A 7,279-nucleotide genomic window follows, 5' to 3' on the forward strand; every position below is an offset into this window, starting at 1 on the left:
TTGTTCTCAAATGGAGGCCAATATCTCAACACTACCATCAAATTAACAGTGGTTATTTTATTATTTTATTTACTGTTACCATTCTTGCTTCCAGAAAAGCATCAGGTGTTCTATGAAAATTCATAAAATACAGCAAGATAAAAGAGAAATGTTAACAACTCAATGAAGAAAATAGAGCAAAAGAGATAATGAGAGTGGAAAAGGTAGGAAGAAGTTGGAAGAAATCACCTTAATATCCAAAATGCCTACCATAAAGTTTTATGAAAGTATGCACTTTCAAGCTGCCAGCTCATTGTTGGCTTTTATTTCAAGTCGTGTTTAATGATTAATTTTAAGAATTTTGTGTTGTACCTATTCTGATTATTTTTGTAGAAATTACTAATAGACGTATGCACTGGGTTGAACAGTGTTTCCCCAAAATGGGCGTCCACTTCAAACCTGTGGTGCCCTTTTGGGAAATAGGCTCCTTGCAGATGTAATCAAGTTAAAATGAGGTCATTCTGGCTTAGTTTCGATCCTAAATCCAGTGACTGGTGTCCTTGTAAGGAGAGAGAGATTTGGATCCAGATACAGGGGAGAAGGCCATGTAATGGCAGAGGCAGAAATCGATGCAATACAGGGATAAGCCAAGGAACACTGAGCACTGTCAACCAGGAGGAAAGAGGCAAGGAAGGACTCTTCCCTAGAGCCTTTAGACGGAACATGGCCCTGCTGACAGCTTGACTTCTAACCTCCAGAACTGTAAGAGAATACATTTCTATTGTTTAAGCCAACCAGTTTGCTGTTAGTCTGTTATGAGAGCCCTAAGAAACTAGTAACAGTGCTTAAATATTTTTCCCCTAAGAACCTAGGATACATGCCCAGTGTGAATATTAAGGCCTGAAAGGGAAAAAAAAAATGAAGTAAAAGAAACAAAATTCTAACCATGCTGCCTAGTAAGCTTTTTGTTTAAAACCTATGGCTCTCCTATACACCCTGGCTAGCGACAGAACAAATGTAAGTAAACAAGTGACAAATACTAAGAGGGAAAAGAGATCTTGGAAGCATCCAATCCCATTTAGTTTAACAGATTCTTTTTATGTGGATAAATGGGCTTTTGAAATTGTAATACCTACATTGTTAGATTCTAATTTTTCCAAAGCCATCCAGGGAGGATAGTCTTCAAAAAAGGGAAAATTGGAATACAAGTAAATAGTGCACAGGCAAGATGATTTCAGGACCACTTTAAGACTGCACAGAATTAGAGGGGCGCCTGGGTGGCTCAGTCGGTTGAGCGTCCGACTTCGGCTCAGGTCATGATCTCTCAGTCTGTGAGTTTGAGCCCCGCATCGGGCTCTGGGCTGATGGCTCAGAGCCTGGAGCCTGCTTCACATTCTGTGTCTCCCTCTCTCTCTCTGCCCCTTCCCTGCTCACGCTCTGTCTCTCTCTGTCTCAAAAATAAATAAAAACTTAAAAAAAAAATTTAAAACTAAAAAAAATTTAAAAAAAGACTGCACAGAATTAGAAAGTTAATATAATACCCAGAACCTGATAACTTTATGCTGGACTTTTGCAAACCAGACGAAAATATTAGTTTGCAATCTAAAGATCCTGCAGATATGAAACTACTGCCTCATGGCCCTGGTATTGTAAGATATGGATAGCCAGCGATGTGGTGGTGACTGGTGTCCACTCACAAAGGCCTTTTGTGAGGAGTCAGGACACTTAGCTCTCACAGCACAAGACTTGCTGTCAACACAGTTCTGAGTTACGTTCAGAAGACAATATGTGGATGTTACCGGGCTCGGGTATCCTTTCATGCCATGAAAACTCACACTCTCCATAACTAGATCACAGACTCAAAGCCTGCGGGCCAGATCCAGTCCACAGGCTTGTTCTGTTTGTCTTGCTCAGGTGTTTTGTTTTTCATTAATGGCTAGCTTTTAAAAATTGGGAGATTCCATATGAAATTCCATATCACCAGTGGGCATGAATTTCTGCAGGGCAATCATCTGGAGCTGAATAGCAATTTCCCCCTTGGCTGGGGGGCAAGCCCCCCAGTGCCCCACTGTGCACCCCTCCAGGAGCCTGTGGCCCTACAGCACAGGGTTAAGAATGCAGGTTCTCGGTCCAGACTCTTGGATGTGTGACCTTGAGCAAATGATTTCTCCTCTGTGACCCTCAGCTTCCTCTCATGTAAAGTGGGTGTAATAACAGTGTCCATCCCATTAGATGGTTCAGGGGACTGAGGGAGTTAAAACACGTAAAGCACTTTGAGTGTGCCTGACACAATAGCGTTTGTTGTTACTTTGATTATTAATTCTTACCATCTTACCTATCCCACTTCCCTCATTTTTATTCCTTGCCTGGCCTTTATTGTTGTGTTTTTGACTCCAGTTCCAGGTCATAGCCTTGCATCATCTGGAGGGAAAGGAGACAGTCTACCATGTGCCAGCAAAGATTTGCGTGGTGTATTAATAAGAGCCCAGAGTCTACAGTCAGACAAGCTGGCTTTCAATCCCAGCTCTACTTCCTAGCAATATGTCCTTAGACAGATTACTTAGTTCTCTAAAGCCTGTGTTTACTTACTTCTAGAAAAATAGCAATGGGAGATATGAATGAAGGGGAAACTAGGTATGACTTGGAGGCACTTATTAACCCCCTGACACCACTTTATCTTATTATCCCAAAATATATGCCCGGGATAGTACTAAAACTTGCATGGCCTTGAAATTAAAAACAACTCTTCTAAGATGGAAGCACATTTTTTCCCCTACCGTTTCAAATAGTAGAAGTATCTAAGCATAAGACAAACGGATGAAGGCATTTCAAGTTCTTGATGTTTTCCAAAGTAATTCCTTTAACCCCTGGACAGACTTCTCAAATCATTGCCTTCATAGTGAGACATCCACCCACAGCTTGAATTCTCTCCAAATCTTATCAAAGATTTAAAAATAACTTCTTAAAATAGCACTTTAGACAGTCACATTAAACAGTTCCTGAGAACAGATGACCTCAACGGTATTTCTTAAAGAATACTTTCTACTATTCAACTTGTTTTAGGCTCTATGATTCTAAAATTTTTCATTTTTTAGAAAAAGCAGCAATGTGTTTCTTCTACACACAAAAGAAATAGAGACAGTCACAAACATCAAAGTGTTGACCCAATAGAAAAATCCTTATAAAATTATTTCCTGTAGAGAAAAGTTTCCCAAATCTCAATGATGATAAGATTAAAAAGAGCTGAATGTTAAACTGATTTTTAAAATGAATCAAGACATGCACAAGAATGATCATATCAGCTTTATTCTTAAAAGCCAAAAAAATGAAAGGAAGGAAGGAAGGTAGGAAGGAAGGAAGGAAAAGGAAGAAAGAAATGAAGGAAGGAAGGAAGGAAGGAAGAAAAGGAACAAAACTTGATCAACAGTAGATGAGTAACTTGTAAATGCGCACAATAAAATACTTCACAGCAATGAAAAAGAATAAAGTACTGCTATATGTAACGACATGAATGATTTGCAGACATGATGTTAAGCAAAAGAAACAAACCTCAGAATACTGGTTACCTTTGAGAGATTGACTGGGAGGGATCATGACGGAATTTCCGGGGTATTGGAAATGTCTTATATCCTCAACTGAGCTGTGTTTTCATTGTTTTATTTGTATGTAAAAATGTATTGAGCTGTATACTTAAGATTAGTGAACTTTGGGGCACCTGGGTGGCTCAGTTAAGTGTCCGACTTTGGCTCAGGTCATGATCTCCCATTCCGTGAGTTGGAGCCCTGCATCGGGCTCTGGGCTGACAGGTCAGAGCCTGGAGCCTGCTTCACAAAAGGCCTCTCCATCTCTCTCTGCCTCTCCCCCTCTCACACTCTGTCTCTCTCTCTCTCTCAAAAATAAATTATAAACATTAAAAATTTTTTAAAGATTAGTGTGCTTTATCACATTTATTTTTTTTTAATTTTTTTTTTAATTTTTTTTTTTCAACGTTTATTTATTTTTGGGACAGAGAGAGACAGAGCATGAACGGGGGAGGGGCAGAGAGAGAGGGAGACACAGAATCGGAAACAGGCTCCAGGCTCTGAGCCATCAGCCCAGAGCCTGACGCGGGGCTCGAACCCACGGACCGCGAGATGGTGACCTGGCTGAAGTCGGACGCTTAACCGACTGCGCCACCCAGGCGCCCCAATCACATTTAAATTATACCTCAATTAAAAGTAAACTTAAAAAATGAATCAGGTTTTGGATGTGATGTTTATCAACTACATATGGATCCATTAAGGGCTCTGTAGAAAGTTTGAGTTTTGTCACTACAAATAAAAATTAATATAACATATTTGTATTTTACATTGTCATTAAAATTGTCCTTGGAGTAATAGTCTTGGTTTTATTCATTAAATAATATTTTTGTTGTTTGTTTTTCAGGAAAACCTCTTCATGTACTTAAACCAAACAATCTACATCAAAGTTTGAACAATCTTGGGTGCCTCATGTTTATGTACTTCCATACTATTGAGTCCTTTTTTGTTTGAGAGCTGGCTATGGGGGTAGTGAGAAGAAAATGACCTTGAAATTGTTAGATCAGTACTGGAATCCTTAGGGGGGAAGCAAATCACTCCTCCTTTCTGAATTTCTGTGTTCTTACCTGCAAAATGGAGACGATGCCTCCCTCATAGGGTTATTGAAAGAGTCCATTGAGAGAAAGTTTGTAAAACTCTTGGTACACACTTTTTAAATGGAAACTACTGCTAAATGAAAGAGAGCATTTATCTCTTTGTTTTAAAAAACATCCTGACATACAGTCCCAAGTAGCCAAGCCTCAAAGATTTACCTCCGAGAAATGTAGGAAAAGCCAAAACTTATGCCCACATATATTAACAATAGTATAATCTCTGGCTCAGCCCTGAGCCTACAGTGGGTCTTCACTTCCTCCACAGCCTTTTCTAATATCTCCTTCCTCTCTGGTCTTCCATTACTAAAACAAAACATTCCTTTGCTTCTCTCCTAGGAGTTTCCTGTCTACCACCTGAATGTTAGTCCCACTCCAGGGCCCGGAACCTCTGCTTCTGCCCCCAAGAGACTGCCTGAAGCATCTTTCCACCAAGGCAGATAGTAGTTACCAATACTCCAGAAAGTGACATCTTCTTTACATTTTTTTCCAATAAAATAACTCAGTTACAGTTTGTGAAAAATAAACAGCCAGCCACGAACGAATGTACACGTCCACAGAAATGGAAAATAAATGTAACTGACGAAGTCTGCTGCTTGTTTATAGTTCAGTGTGAATAAAACTCCAGCCCTAGGCTCAGTAGCAGGCACCAAAAAGAAGTGAACATTGGAAAATTCTTTCTGTAAACTCAAACTTGCTTTGGATTTTTATGGCACTGGAGGATAAATGTGAGTGTACTTCTCACAGAGATGGTCCTATTGGCATTTAGGGCAAGACAATTCTTCCCTGTACTGTATTGTGCGGCACATGGTGAGGTGCTCAGCGGCCTTGGCTCCAGCCAGTGAGGGGAATAAAGATGCCTTCAGGGAGGCAGCATGGTTGAAAACCAACTACAGCTTGGCATTGTCTCCCTGGGGGTGGGGGATGTTACTGCCAATGAAATGGGAACTCAGAATGTAAATTAAGTTTAGTTGCAGGAAAATACATAATTTTTTTTGTTTGAGAGGGACAGCGCATAGAAGGTGGGGGGGGGGGGGCGGGGGGGGGGGGGGGAGCCCATGAGTTTGTGGATGGAGCTTGGTACTCGTTAACTCCTGTCTGGTGGAAGGAATTCAGGCTTGGGAGTGGGGCTGCCATGGGCAAATGTGTAACACCTAAGGGGACACCAAGCATATCATACGCACTGCAGATTTGTGTATTTATTAAACAATGTTACAGTCAGTAAAGGTATCTTGAGAGAGAGAGGCAGCTGTTCCCAATTAGGACAATGATGCCATACTGACTAGACTTGGCCCTGACAGGGAGTTTGAAGACCTTGGGATCTATGCTCTTATTAGATGTCACGTCATTGCTATGCACCATTCCCCCATCTACCATAAGAGGACGATGTAAACCTATCAGAGGCTGGTAAGACAGCTAGCTGAAAAGAAGAGAAACGCTAAGAAGAAAATTAATCCCATCTTTTAGAGAAAACGTATTCATGACACAAGTTTCAATTTAAAAACAGAAATTTGGAAAAATAAAAATCCTGGGGTTAGGACAGAGGTTTCCAAACTATCTCAGTCCATGAGCCCTTAGTGCCTCAGAGCTGTTTGGAAATACCAAACAATTCTGTTTACTATGTAGTAAGGTCCAAACAACTTAAGTCCTAAAAACTCAGGAGCATTTTTAAAAATAATGCACATAGGGGCGACTGCGTGGCTCAGTTGGTTGAGCATCTGACTTTGGCTCAGGTCATGATCTCACAGCTTGTGTCGGTTCGAGCCCTGTGTCGTGCTCTGGGCTGACAGCTCAAAGCCTGGAGCCTGCTTCAGGTTCTGTGTCTCCCTCTCTCTCCACCCCTCCCCGCTTGCCCTCTATCTGTCTTTCTCAAAAATAAACATTAAAAATAAAAAAAAAAAATAATGTACATAAATTGAAAGAAAAATAATTTTATGTCATTTTTTAATAATCATACTTACTAATAGATGTGTTCTACTCTAGCACAACTCGCCTTCTCAAACTTTGGAAGCAGAGTAAACTCTGCCACCGGCAATTCCTGTTCCACATGGATTTCCATGGGGTACTTCCTTTTTATCATAGTAATTTTTAAAAACCTAGCTTTCCAAAGATACGCATCATCTAAAGGAATATAGCACAATCTAATATTGAAATGTGAACTATTTCAAGTACTAGTTTGTGCAATGTCCAAAAGATGTCAAGTTTCTCAAAATTTTAAGTGTCTCATGATGCCCCCTGTGAATTTGCTGTAACATCTCATTCCTGGAACACAACTGAAGACAAATGGATTAGGACAATGAAACCCTAGATACATTGAAAGTAACTGCGGTAAAGGTGTTTATAATGGCCTACCACCGACGGCTCTGGTGATCTATGATTAAGTCTGAAAGTCCAGCACTCAAGAGCCTGTTTATTTCTTCTTGGGCACTTGAGATAATGTCTTTGAAAGCGTTTTAAAAATTCTGAAGTGCTGTAACAATGGTAATTGCAGAATTAGCTGCTGAAAAAGCTGTCTACTAGAATGTAAGCTCCAAGAGGCCAGGGAGTTTTGCATCCTCAGTGCCTAGAGCAGTGCCTGGTATATAATTGGTCCTTAATAAATAGTTGATGAATTAATGGATAAAAGAAAAG

At 40.3% G+C, this 7,279-nt stretch overlaps 1 long non-coding RNA gene across 1 annotated transcript; it reads left to right on the forward strand.

Annotated features, from left to right (window-relative positions):
- The first annotated feature begins 586 nt into the window (after nt 1–586).
- LOC121033345 (uncharacterized) lies at nt 587–5,193 on the forward strand. Its single transcript, XR_005791847.1, has 3 exons — nt 587–741; nt 4,405–4,477; nt 4,988–5,193. It is a non-coding gene; the product is annotated as an uncharacterized LOC121033345 (long non-coding RNA).
- The last annotated feature ends 2,086 nt before the right edge of the window (nt 5,194–7,279 follow it).

The sequence above is a fragment of the Herpailurus yagouaroundi genome, unplaced genomic scaffold, assembly GCF_014898765.1.
Source record: "Herpailurus yagouaroundi ecotype Mexico unplaced genomic scaffold, PumYag 159, whole genome shotgun sequence".
NCBI classification, from domain to species: domain Eukaryota; kingdom Metazoa; phylum Chordata; class Mammalia; order Carnivora; family Felidae; genus Herpailurus; species Herpailurus yagouaroundi.